Genomic DNA, 14,632 nt, shown 5'->3' with positions numbered 1-14,632 from the left:
GTAACAATTGTCGCTTATCATCTAACCAACTTAATGCTATTTTCTTTTGTGCTATAGTATTTACTTTATGTATAAATCTGTCACAGCTGTCATCTTTCATGAGTCCAAGTACTTTTTTATTTACACGAGGCATTTCGAAAATATTATTTTCAGCATAATCTGAAGTATCAATTTCATTTAAAATTTTTTTTATTTCTTCATAAATATTAAAATTAAAATTATATAATAAACTATCTGTGTCGTGATACATTAATTTTGCATTGTTACCAAATTTAGATTTTATATAATTATAATGAAAGTTAAGACATGTTTTCGATATATCAAGAATTGAAAATCCTACATAGACTGTTTTATTAAAATTCATTTTTGTTCGATTCATTTCAATAATAACAATATCTTCCCCAAATACTGTCAGACTATGAAAATTTGGTTGTTAAATATAGAATTTAGCATCATATCTATTATCCCACCTAGTAACCATTTTAGCATCTTTCTGTTTTCTTACATTTTCAATCCATTTTCCATATACAGCATTATTTAAAAGTTTATATAAATTTTTTTCGAATCGCGTTGTTGCTTCTTGTCTTTTTTTGGTATTCAAATCTATGTATTTTTTCAACCAAGGTGATTGTTTAAATTTGAGAACTCGATGAATTTTTATTAATTTCATACCGAGTTTTGAATATTACCGAGTTATGATGTATTTTTCTTTTGAAAAAAAAGTTGTCATAAGTTTGCATTGTTCAGAATTAGGTGTTACTTTGTGTTCTTGACATGTAGATCATATAATTCTTCAGGATAATCTAAATCAACTTCATATATATATAATTTTAAACTCGAAAACCTAACACAGTAACAACAATTAATATTTGACACTTTTCTTTTTTCAACAGCGAGATTATTTACACATTCAATCACATCAAACAAAACAAAAAAATAAAAATTATCAACATTTTAAATACAAAAAATGAAAAAACAGTATTTTTACTTTCACTCTCAAAAAATCTAACACTGTTATCACAACTCCAACTTACCCTGACATTTTCCTTTTTTTGTTTCTTGATGTTATATACATATGTCACATCAAACTAATTAATAATGATGCTGATGAGGTTGTGGGTCCTATTTAAAGGTCTACAAATTTGATGAGAAGAAAGGGAATTCACGAGGAATATCCGACTAAAAGATCGGTCTAGACTAAACAATTTTATTCACACTGGATGAATAACTTTTCAATATATTCCGACATCATCTCACACTTCAATAAAAGTTGTTCAATTGAAGGTCAATTTGACTCAATCTAAAACCCCGATACATGGTGGCAGACTACGATACCTTTCAAGACCTCCGATATATGGTGTCAGACCTCGTTTATTTTACACCTCCGATCTGTCAACCCCGATCCCGATGTGTCAGACTACACACTGTGCTTCACACCTCCGATCTGACTTACCTCTTTTATTTCACACCTCCGATCTGACTCCCCGACCCCAACCACCGATCCCGACCCCTGCCTCCTTAGCCCCTTACCGCTGCTCTGGAACCGGCCCTGTGTACCCGCCCTTACTCGAGTAACTTCAGATTTTATTCTATCATTAACACTCAATTTACCAGATAATTTTCTAGTTTGGCCACAATGAATTTTTATGAAGGCAAGTTCTTCCATATATTACATTTGATGATAAAGTGATTTATCTTTTAATGAAAATGATAAAAATAAAAATCATCAACAATATGAAGAACCAAGAATAATTTTCAATAATATAAGTCACAATATTACATTAAATAAATAAAACAAAAATGATAAGTTATTTTTTTAATAAAATGTCAAACATTTCATAATAGTTCTGTCAGAAGTTTGATGTATCATTCAATAAAGATAAGTTTCAAAGAAACTTATAAATAACTGTAATAAATTGGGAATTTAACGTGGACTAACGATAATAATTTTTCACAATTTACCTTCTTTTTATTTTTAAGTTTTAGTTTTGCCATGCACAATGAAGTAACAATAAGCGGGATCAAAATAAAGGGATAATTTTGAGATGATAGGAATAAAAAATAATGGATTAGACGTTAAATAAAAACTGAGACACAATTTTGATTTTAACTTGGAAATTATATGGAATATATTCAAAAGACATTATTAATCTTGGCGAGTACAATATGACTATATTTGAGTTACGAATTTGACCAAGAAATTCGCGACGAAATTACATTGATAAAATAGATTATTACCAAGACTTCCTTCGTAATACCTGAAGCTTCAGGTAGATTGATGTCGTGATTTGAGTCGAATTTGTTTTACGTATGAATGATGTTATCAATGTTTACTTGAAAAAAATGGGTTTTAATACACTTGAAATTATATATGTAATAAAAATGAGATTGATTTTACACTTTATACTGATGAAAAATGAAAATGCAACTTAGCCAAAATCTTTGGACAAGCTCTTTGCTTTTCATCTGGACCCCCCCCCCCCCCCCGGCCCGAAAATATTCAAGTCCCTTAATTAATCTAATGTTACGTCTTGGTATAAGTTATAATTAATAATCAATAATAAATAATAATTTAATAAATTCAATAGATGCAGAACAAGCAATAAAATTTTTCTTTTTTTGAAGTGAAACTTCTTTTTGGTGGGTAGATGAAAAAAAAAATTCGTCACGAAAATCGGGGACGGAAGTAGCAACGCCATATAAAACGTTGCATGTAACGTTTCATGTGGCGTTACCTATGCTATATATATACTGCGATATACATATAGCATAGGCAACGCCATATAAAACGTTGCGAATAACGTTTCATGTGGCGTTACCTATGCAATATGTATACTGCGATATACATATAGCATAGGTAACGCGACATAAAACGTTGCATGCAACACAGTATAGCATAGTTTGAGAGAGAGAGAAAATAAAAATAGGCATGCGCAAAACTGAAAAATAAAAATATTGCTTCATAGTATTGGTCTCATGGTTGTCATAGCCGGCACCATAGCATTATTATTGTCGAAATTTTAGTTTGTTGGTTGTTGATAATATTTCATTATCGAATTTTATTTTAAATATGCTCAAACAGATACCTACGGAATATTATGAGGTATCTATTTTGTTAATTAATTTAAGGTGTTAAGTTCAATTTTGGTTACAATAATCCAATGTCAACAAGTGTTGCCCATTCTCTTGAGGTTAGCCTTCAAAAGTGACAGTGAAAATCATTATTTGTTGTAAGTGTTGTAATATAATAAAATGTATGTATACATATAAATACAATATAATAATTTATGTTTATTATGTGATAATAAAATTTATAAGTATAAGCACACGTACCCATACTTTTATACATACATGCACATATGTTACCTATCCATATATATATATATATATATATAAAATAATAATATAAATAAATAAATATAAATATAAGAATTAATTGAAAAACCACATGCATAAGTACATGAATGTATATGTATCTTTCCATTCATGTATAAATATCTATACATATTTATATTATTATGTGTACATATATATTATATTATTATATTACTATATTATTTTATATATACATAATAATATAATAATTAAATTCATAAGTACATATATAAAAATATTACGATAAAAAAATTTTATATCAATCTCTTTTTAGAATTGTTCAATATGACCGCAGAACGTTGTGAAGAGACGGAAAAATTGTCATTATCATCACAAATCCCTGATGAATCTAAAATGGATAATGATCCCAACAAATTGAATGTTGATCAAAATAATGAAAACGAAAATGGTAATATTAATACTTATTCATGACTAAATTGTAATTCAAAAATATTACAATACTAAAACTAATGTTTATTATGATAGGTATGCTTGAAAAAACAAAAACCAATCTAAGTCAATCAGTCGTCGAATCTCAAGTTTGCCATCCTGATTCAACTGATCAAATACTACAGGAAAAAAAACTACCATTTTATCAAGTACTAAACGTTCACAGCGATATCCTTCTAGACAACAATAATTCATAACAAAATAAAAAAAATTTATATCAAATAGTTAATAAAATGAACAATAAAATGAATAATATGAATACCGACCGTAATATAAATGGTCAAAAACAACAGAAAAATCAATAAAAGAAACTTATAGAGTCATAACCTCAATCACTCCAAAAAAAGTTTCACTTCCCTCGCGCGTACTCGCAACACGCATAATTTTTTTTTATTTTTATTTTCACATGGAATTAAATTCAAATTTTGCATTCTTATAAAACAATTTATTTTTATAATTTTTATATAAATTTTGGTAAGCAGTTTTCAAAGTCACCTCTGCAACGCGAGATGCCACATCCGTTGAAGTTGCTAAATTATTATTTATTAAATGTTTAAACAATTACAATATGCTGACTACTATGGGAACCATCGTATCTGATTGGTTCAACTATGGTACCACTTTTTGTCATCCCTACCTTAGTTGTAATTTTATGGGAATTTTTAATTAATAATTTTTAAGGAGCTTCATTCTCGTGATAACTTTTATTCGGCCAACATCTAACTAAATTTAAAATCATTTTAATTGAATTAAATACTTAGTAAAATTTCATAAATTTATATTAAAAATTATTGATCATTTTAATTGATAAGAATTTAAACAAAATAAATTTAATCCTTTGAAGAAGTTAATAATAAACAAATAATATTATCAGTGCATAAAAAATTTAATTAAATAACTGTGTAAAATAATTATTCCTACAAAATATACCCTTCCTAAATCCTAACATTGAATGTGAATTTTTACGGGGTGTTGTTTTCTGTGCTACGAGTTGTGTTACCTATTGGATTATTCGAAAATTTTCAACATCATCAGGCGACCATCCGGATTGACACGCTTTCTATAAATCATTTTTGGATAACCAACAACAGAATCTACAAAATTTACACATCCCCTCCTAACCCGTTACCCTGTAGGGAATAACAAAATACGAGGATTTTAAATAAAACGTTGAATATCAGGTTGATTGAATTAAATTATTCCTAATAAATTATATTATTATTTTTCAAGTTCAATATTCTTCTTTTCTTTTGTTATTTCATAGACTAATTTAATTAAATCAACCTGGTACGTAACACTAAATACGATAAATTTGGTAAATATAAAAAAAAATCACTGAATATAAAAAAAAATACCATAAAAATGGGAAAATATCAGTAAATATAAAGGAAAATACAGAAAAATATATGAAAATATCGAGAAAAACCACTGAATATAAAGAAAAATACGATAAATATGAGAAATTCTAAAGGGAAAATCACTGAATATAAAGAAAAACACGATAAATATGGGAAAATATCACGTAAATATGAAGGAAAATGTACGAAAATTTCATAGGAAGATCACTAAATATGAAGTAAAATACGATAAATATGAGAAATTTGAAGGAAAAATCACTGAATATAAAGAAAAACACGATAAATATGGGTACGGTAGTGCCTCGAGTCAAGTATGAGAAAGAATGTGTTGATGAGAATATGTGTGAGATGAGGTTAACTATAACTGCTACTACCGTGCCTTATTATACATCAAATATTTTGTCCCCTTCCGTCTCAAATCTTTTAGAAATTTAATTAAAATATGATAGAGTTGAATGAGGATGTTGAGAATTGGTAATGATCCCATAAATCGATGTCAAGCTTTTTTTTAAAAAAAAAATCAGATTTTTTCATTGCGGTAATATATATTTAAAGCATAATTGATATTTACGGTCTTTGCGTTTTTATCAAATGGACCAGATTTCTTCCGTTCAGTTGGTAAAACTTTACAATTACTTCTCTGAGTTCTCTTCTCTTTTTTTAGTGTTTATATTTTGGCTGCACTGCAGTATGTTATTATTTGTTTGTATGCATGACATAACCTCTAAACTAATTTGACAGCATAAATAAATTGTTTACTCTACAAAAAGATGTGATATCTCAACAAAAAAAAAAATTTTAAACTTGACCCCACCTGGTTTTTCCCAAATAAAATTACAGTATTGAATAGACATATATTTTACATCAGGTGGGGTCAAGTTTAAAATTTTTTTTTTTCAATAGTTCAACTTAAATACAACGTCAAAAATATATTTCTTTCATGTATTTCTGGTATCACATCTTATCTTAATTAATATACACACAATTTCGAATACTTGACACTTTTTGTAAAAAAAACTTGTTTTTTTTTTTGTTGAGATATAAATTACTACCCCCTGGATAGATTTACTGAATAATTTAATTCTTTACAGGTTACTCACAAATCAATTACTAGAATTAGATAAATCAAGTAGAATTAATAACATGCCAGCACAATCCGAGGATGCAAAACGTCGTAAAGAAGAAAACAAAAATAAGCGCAAAAAAATACGGTTATTAGAAGATGCAAATTACAAAATCCATAAAAATAAAGCTAAATATGTTTCAAAGAAAAAACGTCTTAAAATTGATTTAGATTTCAGGAAGAAAACATACATCTCCGATACTTCTAGAATAAAAAAACGCCTGATGTAAATCTAATGATCTAAATCTAAAATTAAAAAAAAGGAAGACTCAAGAACTATCAAAAAAAATTCGTTAAAAAAAATGAAAATTATCGAAAATTACAACAATTATCATTATATTACAAACAAAAAGTTTAAAAAATAAAAAGTATAAAGGATAATAACAGAAAAAAAAGTACGATATAATAATCACCTAAAATATAGTAAAGTTGAGAATGATGATCCATTTCAGTTACAATTCAGTTACAATTTATTTACAACATACAATAACCACAATTTCTGACATAAAAATAAAAAACAAAAACGATGGAACAACTTCACATTAATGAATCAATAAAAAAAAAAAAAAAATCGATCATTTTTAACAAATTTGTGATCAAGGGGAATTTTTCAAAATCAACTGTCAATATAATCAAAATGGGTAAAAGAATACAAGAAGGGGATAATCCAAAACACGAAGAAAAAAAAATTAAACTAAATGAAAAAAACACAACAAAAGATTGAAAAAAACCAGAAACTTAGAAAAAATAACGAAATTCCCCCGCCGGGAATCGAACCCGGGTCTTTTGCTTTCCGGGCAAACGCCTTGACCACTAGACCACAGGGCTTCTTATTTTTTCTAAGTTTCATCAAGTTAACTCCGACGTCCTTCTATGCGTCAATTCATTTTTTGAAAAAAAAAAAAAAAAATGATGACAACGATGAAAAGAAAAATTACAAAAATAGCAAATTTAAAAATAAACACAATATGGTAAATAAAAAATAAGAAATAAATATAATAAACATAGGGTAAAAATTAAATTAAAAATTCAAATACAGTGATACAGTTCGAGCACGAATTATACATAAAAGTGAGATAAAAGAATGGAAAAACGAACGAGGAACAGGCAAAAAATTTACGATCGACATAAGTGATGAAAGCGATAAAAGAAGGTGTATTTTTTTTGGAGAAGCTGCAAATATATATCATGGATTAATTGAAGTACAGTTATCAATGAAATTTATCAAACAAAAAATGTTTTAAAATGAATGATTATTGAAATAATCAATTATTCTATGTTACATATAAACAAAATATATACAATCACTGGAGGATTAGTGAGAAAAGTTTATAAAATATATCCATCGATAAATAATAAAGAAATAATGATACCGGTAGAGTCTAGTATAAACTTGGTAGACGAAGACGAGAATGAAAATATTCCAAAAATTAATCTCGAGTTTAGAAAAATGAAAGAAATCGTACATTTACCGTTTATTACTACTGGTACTGACTTTTAGTGTTCCGTAGGACACTTATGTTTTCACTTTTCGTGTGACTTTTTGTTATTTCGCGAAAAAAATAAAAGTTATGAATCGAATTGGCTTCTACGAAGCCCATTACGTTCCCTTTTTTTTCCCAAAAGCAATCATCATATTTATTTTCAATTTTTGGCCCTTATCAGATGTGATAGTGCCATTTTTCTACAGGGCCCAATTTCAAATATTAACGGATCGGATCCGGCGATAATTCATTCGACGACGCTTTATCTGTGAACTCTACGATATTTTTTTGAAATTTTTTAGTTGTTTATTTTTTTTAGGGAATTTTAATTTCCTATTGTTTTCGCTTTTCTTCTGGACCCCCCCCCAACTATGGTAGACACCCCCCCTAAAAAATTTCCTAAGTCCTTAAATCTCAACCATGGTAGACACCCCCCCCAAAAAATTTTCTAAGTCCCTTAATCTTAACCAATACAATATATATAGAAAATATAAAGAAAAATATAGAAAAGTGACTGAATATAAAGAAAGAAACGATAAATATGGGAAAATATCAGTAAATATAAAGGAGAATATAGGAAAATATCAAAGAAAAATCGGTAAATATAAAGGAAAATATAGAAAAGTGACTGAATATAAAGAAAAAAACGATAAATAAGGGAACATATCAATTACGCCCCGCCCCCCTTAAAAAATTTCTAAGTCCCTTAATTAATCTAAACAAGATGAATATGGAAAATGAAGAAAAATATAGAAAAATTAAGAATATATAAACGAATAAACGAAAATATAGAAAAATCACTGAATATAAAGAAAAATACGATAATTATAGGAAAATATTAGAAAAATATGAGTAAACAAAAAAGAAAAGTATAGCAAAATATCATGGAAAAATCATATTTAACAACAAGATTTCTCAACAAAAAGATTATGAAGTAAAATAAAATTTAAATGAAAAAAAGTTTGATTAAACTAAACAAAGATAATAAATTTACCAAAGGAAATATATTTTAGATTGAACTAAATTTATTGAATGAAGAGGCAGAAAATTTCTAGGGAAAAAAGGGTGATGTGATAGCATTAAAGGAATTGAAAATAAATAAATATAAAAAAATTAAAAATATAACGACGACTTCAGCAACAACTAAAACGTTAAATCCTGATTCAACCGAGAGAAAAAAGTAAATAAAATAAATACAATCGAACTCGACAATTTTGTAATAAATATTTAACATTGACAGGCTAAAATCATAGTACAACAAAATAAATAAAAACGGAGAGTTTATAAGGTTGGAAGAAAGCGATTCTGGACATAGAGATGACCCATTAGAAGGAACAAGCAAAATGAATGAAAATTGAAAAAATTTTAGTTGTAACAAGAATCATTGTAACGATAGAGAATGAAATAAATTTGTAGTCACGAATTTTAATATATATTAAAGAAGAAATTAAAATTCCCCCCGCAGGGAAGGCACAGTTGCTTCAGCAACTGTATGATCATTTTTTTTTTATTAAATAGAATGTAGTATCAGAATTTATTTTTGCAAGATATTTTCTGAATCGCCGAACCGAATTAGTTGATGTTAAATGAGATTTATGTTTTTTTTTTTTCCCAAAAGCAATTATCATACTTATTTTCAATTTTTGGGCCTTATTAGATTTATTATCCGCATTTTTCGACGGGGCCCAATTTCAAATATTAACGTAGAGGATCGGGCAGTGATTCAATCGACGACGATTTATCTGTAGACTCGACCATATTTTTTTGAAATTTTTTCGTCGTTTATTTTTTTTTTTATCAAACAAAATGTAGTGTCAGAATTTGTTTTTGCAAGATATTTTTTGAACCGCCTAACCGAATGAGTTGATGTCAAATGAAATTTATGTTTTTTTTTTCCAAAAGCGATCATTATATTTATTTTCAATGTTTGGGCCTTATCAGATGTGATAGTGCCATTTTTCTACAGGGCCCAATTTCAAGTATTGACGGATCGAATCCGGCAATGAATCAATCGACGACGCTTTATCTGTAGACTCGACGATATTTTTTTGAAATTTTTTGGTTGTTTATTTTTTTTTTATTAAACAAAATGTAGTGTCAGAATTTGTTTTTGCAAGATATTTTTTGAACCGCCGAACCGAATAAGTTGATGTTACATGAAATTTATGTTTTTTTTTTTCCCAAAAGCGATCATTATATTTAATTTCAATGTTTGGGCCTTATCAGATGTGATAGTGCCATTTTTCGACAGGGCTCAATTTCAAATATTGACGGATCAGATCCGGCAATGATTCAATCGACGACGATTTATCTGTAGACTCGACGATATTTTTTGAAATTTTTTCGTTGTTTATTTTTTTTTTTTTTTTAAAAAAATGTAGAGTCAGAATTTTTTTTTGCAAGATATTTTTTGAACCGTCGAACCGAATTAGTTGATGTTAAATGAAATTTATGTTTTTTTTTTTCCCCAAAAGCGATCATTATATTTATTTTCAATGTTTGGGCCTTATCAGATGTGATAGTGCCATTTTTCGAAAGGGCCCAATTTCAAATATTGACGGATCGGATCCGGCAGTAATTCAATCGACGACGCTTCATCTGTGGACTCTACGATATTTTTTTGAAATTTTTTGGTCGTTTATTTTTTTTTTTATTTAACAAAATGTAGTGTCAGAATTTTTTTTTGTAAGATGTTTTTTGAACCGCCGAACCGAATTAGTTGATGTTAAATGAAATTTATGTTTTTTTTTCCCAAAAGCGATCATTATATTTATTTTCAATGTTTGGGCCTTATTAGATGTGATAGTGCCATTTTTCGACAGGGCCCACTTTCAAATATTGACGGATCGGATCCGGCAATGATTCAATCGACGACGCTTCATCTGTAGACTCGACGATATTTTTTTGAAATTTTTTCGTTGTTTATTATTAAAAAGAATGTAGAGTCAGAATTTTTTTTTGTAAGATGTTTTTTGAACCGCCGAACCGAATTAGTTGATGTTAAATGAAATTTATGTTTTTTTTTCCCAAAAGCGATCATTATATTTATTTTCAATGTTTGGGCCTTATCAGATGTGATAGTGCCATTTTTCGACAGGGCCCAATTTCAAATATTGACGGATCGGATCCGGCAATGATTCAATCGACGACGCTTCATCTGTAGACTCGACGATATTTTTTTGAAATTTTTTCGTTGTTTATTTTTTTTTTCATTAAAAAGAATGTAGAGTCAGAATTTTTTTTTGCAAGATATTTTTTAAACCGCCGAACCGAATTAGTTGATGTTAAATGAAATTTATGTTTATTTTTTTTCCAAAAGCGATCATTATATTTATTTTCAATGTTTGGGCCTTATCAGATGTGATAGTGCCATTTTTCGACAGGGCCCAATTTCAAATATTAACGTATCGGATCGGGCGGTGATTCAATCGACGACGCTTCATCTGTAGACTCTACGATATTTTTTTGAAATTTTTTCGTTGTTTATTTTTTTTTTTATTAAACAAAATGTAGTGTCAGAATTTGTTTTTGCAAGATATTTTTTCAACCGCCGAACCGAATTAGTTGATGTTAAATGAAATTTATGTTTTTTTTTCCCAAAAGCGATCATTATATTTATTTTCAATGTTTGGGCCTTATCAGATGTGATAGTGCCATTTTTCGACAGGGCCCAATTTCAAATATTGACGGATCGGATCCGGCAATGATTCAATCGACGACGATTTATCTGTAGACTCGACCATATTTTTTTGAAATTTTTTCGTTGTTTATTTTTTTTTCTATTAAACAGAATGTAGAGTCAGAATTTTTTTTTGTAAGATGTTTTTTGAACCGCCGAACCGAATTAGTTGATGTTAAATGAAATTTATGTTTTTTTTTTCCCAAAAGCGATCATTATATTTATTTTCAATGTTTGGGACTTGCTTATTAGATATTGATAGTGCCATTTTTCGACAGGGCCCAATTTCAAATATTGACGGATCGGATCCGGCAATGATTCAATCGACGACGCTTCATCTGTAGACTCTACGATATTTTTTTGAAATTTTTTGGTCGTTTATTTTTTTTTTTATTTAACAAAATGTAGTGTCAGAATTTTTTTTTGTAAGATGTTTTTTGAACCGCCGAACCGAATTAGTTGATGTTAAATGAAATTTATGTTTTTTTTTCCCAAAAGCGATCATTATATTTATTTTCAATGTTTGGGCCTTATTAGATGTGATAGTGCCATTTTTCGACAGGGCCCACTTTCAAATATTGACGGATCGGATCCGGCAATGATTCAATCGACGACGCTTCATCTGTAGACTCGACGATATTTTTTTGAAATTTTTTCGTTGTTTATTATTAAAAAGAATGTAGAGTCAGAATTTTTTTTTGTAAGATGTTTTTTGAACCGCCGAACCGAATTAGTTGATGTTAAATGAAATTTATGTTTTTTTTTCCCAAAAGCGATCATTATATTTATTTTCAATGTTTGGGCCTTATTAGATGTGATAGTGCCATTTTTCGACAGGGCCCAATTTCAAATATTGACGGATCGGATCCGGCAATGATTCAATTGACGACGCTTCATCTGTAGACTCTACGATTTTTTTTTGAAATTTTTTGGTCGTTTATTTTTTTTTTATTAAACAAAATGTAGTGTCAGAATTTTTTTTTGTAAGATGTTTTTTGAACCGCCGAACCGAATTAGTTGATGTTAAATGAAATTTATGTTTTTTCTTCCCCAAAAGCAGTCATCTTATTTATTTTCAAATTTTGGGCCTTATTAAATTTAATATCCGCATTTTTCGGCAGGGCCCAATTTCAAATGAAATTTATGTTATTTTTTCCCAAAAGCGATCATTATATTTATTTTTAATGTTTGGGCCTTATTAGATGTGATAGTGCCATTTTTCGACAGGGCCCACTTTCAAATATTGACGGATCGGATCCGGCAATGATTCAATCGACGACGCTTCATCTGTAGACTCGACGATATTTTTTTGAAATTTTTTCGTTGTTTATTATTAAAAAGAATGTAGAGTCAGAATTTTTTTTTGTAAGATGTTTTTTGAACCGCCGAACCGAATTAGTTGATGTTAAATGAAATTTATGTTTTTTTTTTTCCCCAAAAGCGATCATTATATTTATTTTCAATGTTTGGGCCTTATTAGATGTGATAGTGCCATTTTTCGACAGGGCCTAATTTCAAATATTGACGGATCGGATCCGGCAATGATTCAATCGACGACGCTTCATCTGTAGACTCTACGATTTTTTTTTGAAATTTTTTAGTCGTTTATCTTTTTTTTATCAAACAAAATGTAGTGTCAGAATTTTTTTTTGTAAGATGTTTTTTGAACCGCCGAACCGAATTAGTTGATGTTAAATGAAATTTATGTTTTTTTTTCCCCAAAAGCAGTCATCTTATTTATTTTCAAATTTTGGGCCTTATTAAATTTAATATCCGCATTTTTCGGCAGGGCCCAATTTCAAATATTGACGGATCAGATCCGGCAATGATTCAATCGACGACGATTTATCTGTAGACTCGACGATATTTTTTTGAAATTCTTTGGTCGTTTATTTTTTTTTTTATTTAACAAAATGTAGTGTCAGAATTTTTTTTTGTAAGATGTTTTTTGAACCGCCGAACCGAATTAGTTGATGTTAAATGAAATTTATGTTTTTTTTTCCCAAAAGCGATCATTATATTTATTTTCAATGTTTGGGCCTTATTAGATGTGATAGTGCCATTTTTCGACAGGGCCCAATTTCAAATATTGACGGATCGGATCCGGCAGTAATTCAATCGACGACGCTTCATCTGTAGACTCTACGATATTTTTTTGAAATTTTTTGGTCGTTTATTTTTTTTTTTATTTAACAAAATGTAGTGTCAGAATTTTTTTTTGTAAGATGTTTTTTGAACCGCCGAACCGAATTAGTTGATGTTAAATGAAATTTATGTTTTTTTTTCCCAAAAGCGATCATTATATTTATTTTCAATGTTTGGGCCTTATTAGATGTGATAGTGCCATTTTTCGACAGGGCCCAATTTCAAATATTGACGGATCGGATCCGGCAATGATTCAATCGACGACGCTTCATCTGTAGACTCTACGATTTTTTTTTGAAATTTTTTAGTCGTTTATCTTTTTTTTATTAAACAAAATGTAGTGTCAGAATTTTTTTTTGTAAGATGTTTTTTGAACCGCCGAACCGAATTAGTTGATGTTAAATGAAATTTATGTTTTTTTTTCCCCAAAAGCAGTCATCTTATTTATTTTCAAATTTTGGGCCTTATTAAATTTAATATCCGCATTTTTCGGCAGGGCCCAATTTCAAATATTGACGGATCAGATCCGGCAATGATTCAATCGACGACGCTTCATCTGTAGACTCGACGATATTTTTTGAAATTTTTTCGTTGTTTATTTTTTTTTTTTATTAAAAAAAATGTAGAGTCAGAATTTTTTTTTGCAAGATATTTTTTGAACCGTCGAACCGAATTAGTTGATGTTAAATGAAATTTATGTTTTTTTTTTCCCAAAAGCGATCATTATATTTATTTTCAATGTTTGGGCCTTATTAGATGTGATAGTGCCATTTTTCGACAGGGCCCAATTTCAAATATTGACGGATCGGATCCGGCAATGATTCAATCGACGACGCTTCATCTGTAGACTCTACGATATTTTTTTGAAATTTTTTGGTCGTTTATTTTTTTTTTTATTTAACAAAATGTAGTGTCAGAATTTTTTTTTGTAAGATGTTTTTTGAACCGCCGAACCGAATTAGTTGATGTTAAATGAAATTTATGTTTTTTCTTCCCCAAAAGCAGTCATCTTATTTAT

General features: G+C 28.8%; 1 non-coding gene across 1 annotated transcript; it reads right to left on the bottom strand.

Moving 5' to 3' along the window:
• Positions 1–7,062: 7,062 nt before the first annotated feature.
• Positions 7,063–7,134, bottom strand: Trnas-gga. Its single transcript has one exon. It is a non-coding gene; the product is annotated as a tRNA-Ser (tRNA).
• Between the last annotated feature and the right edge of the window lie 7,498 nt (positions 7,135–14,632).

The sequence above is a fragment of the Aphidius gifuensis genome, linkage group LG2 (assembly GCF_014905175.1).
Source record: "Aphidius gifuensis isolate YNYX2018 linkage group LG2, ASM1490517v1, whole genome shotgun sequence".
NCBI lineage: Eukaryota > Metazoa > Arthropoda > Insecta > Hymenoptera > Braconidae > Aphidius > Aphidius gifuensis.
This window is presented reverse-complemented; position numbering and strand designations above follow the sequence as displayed.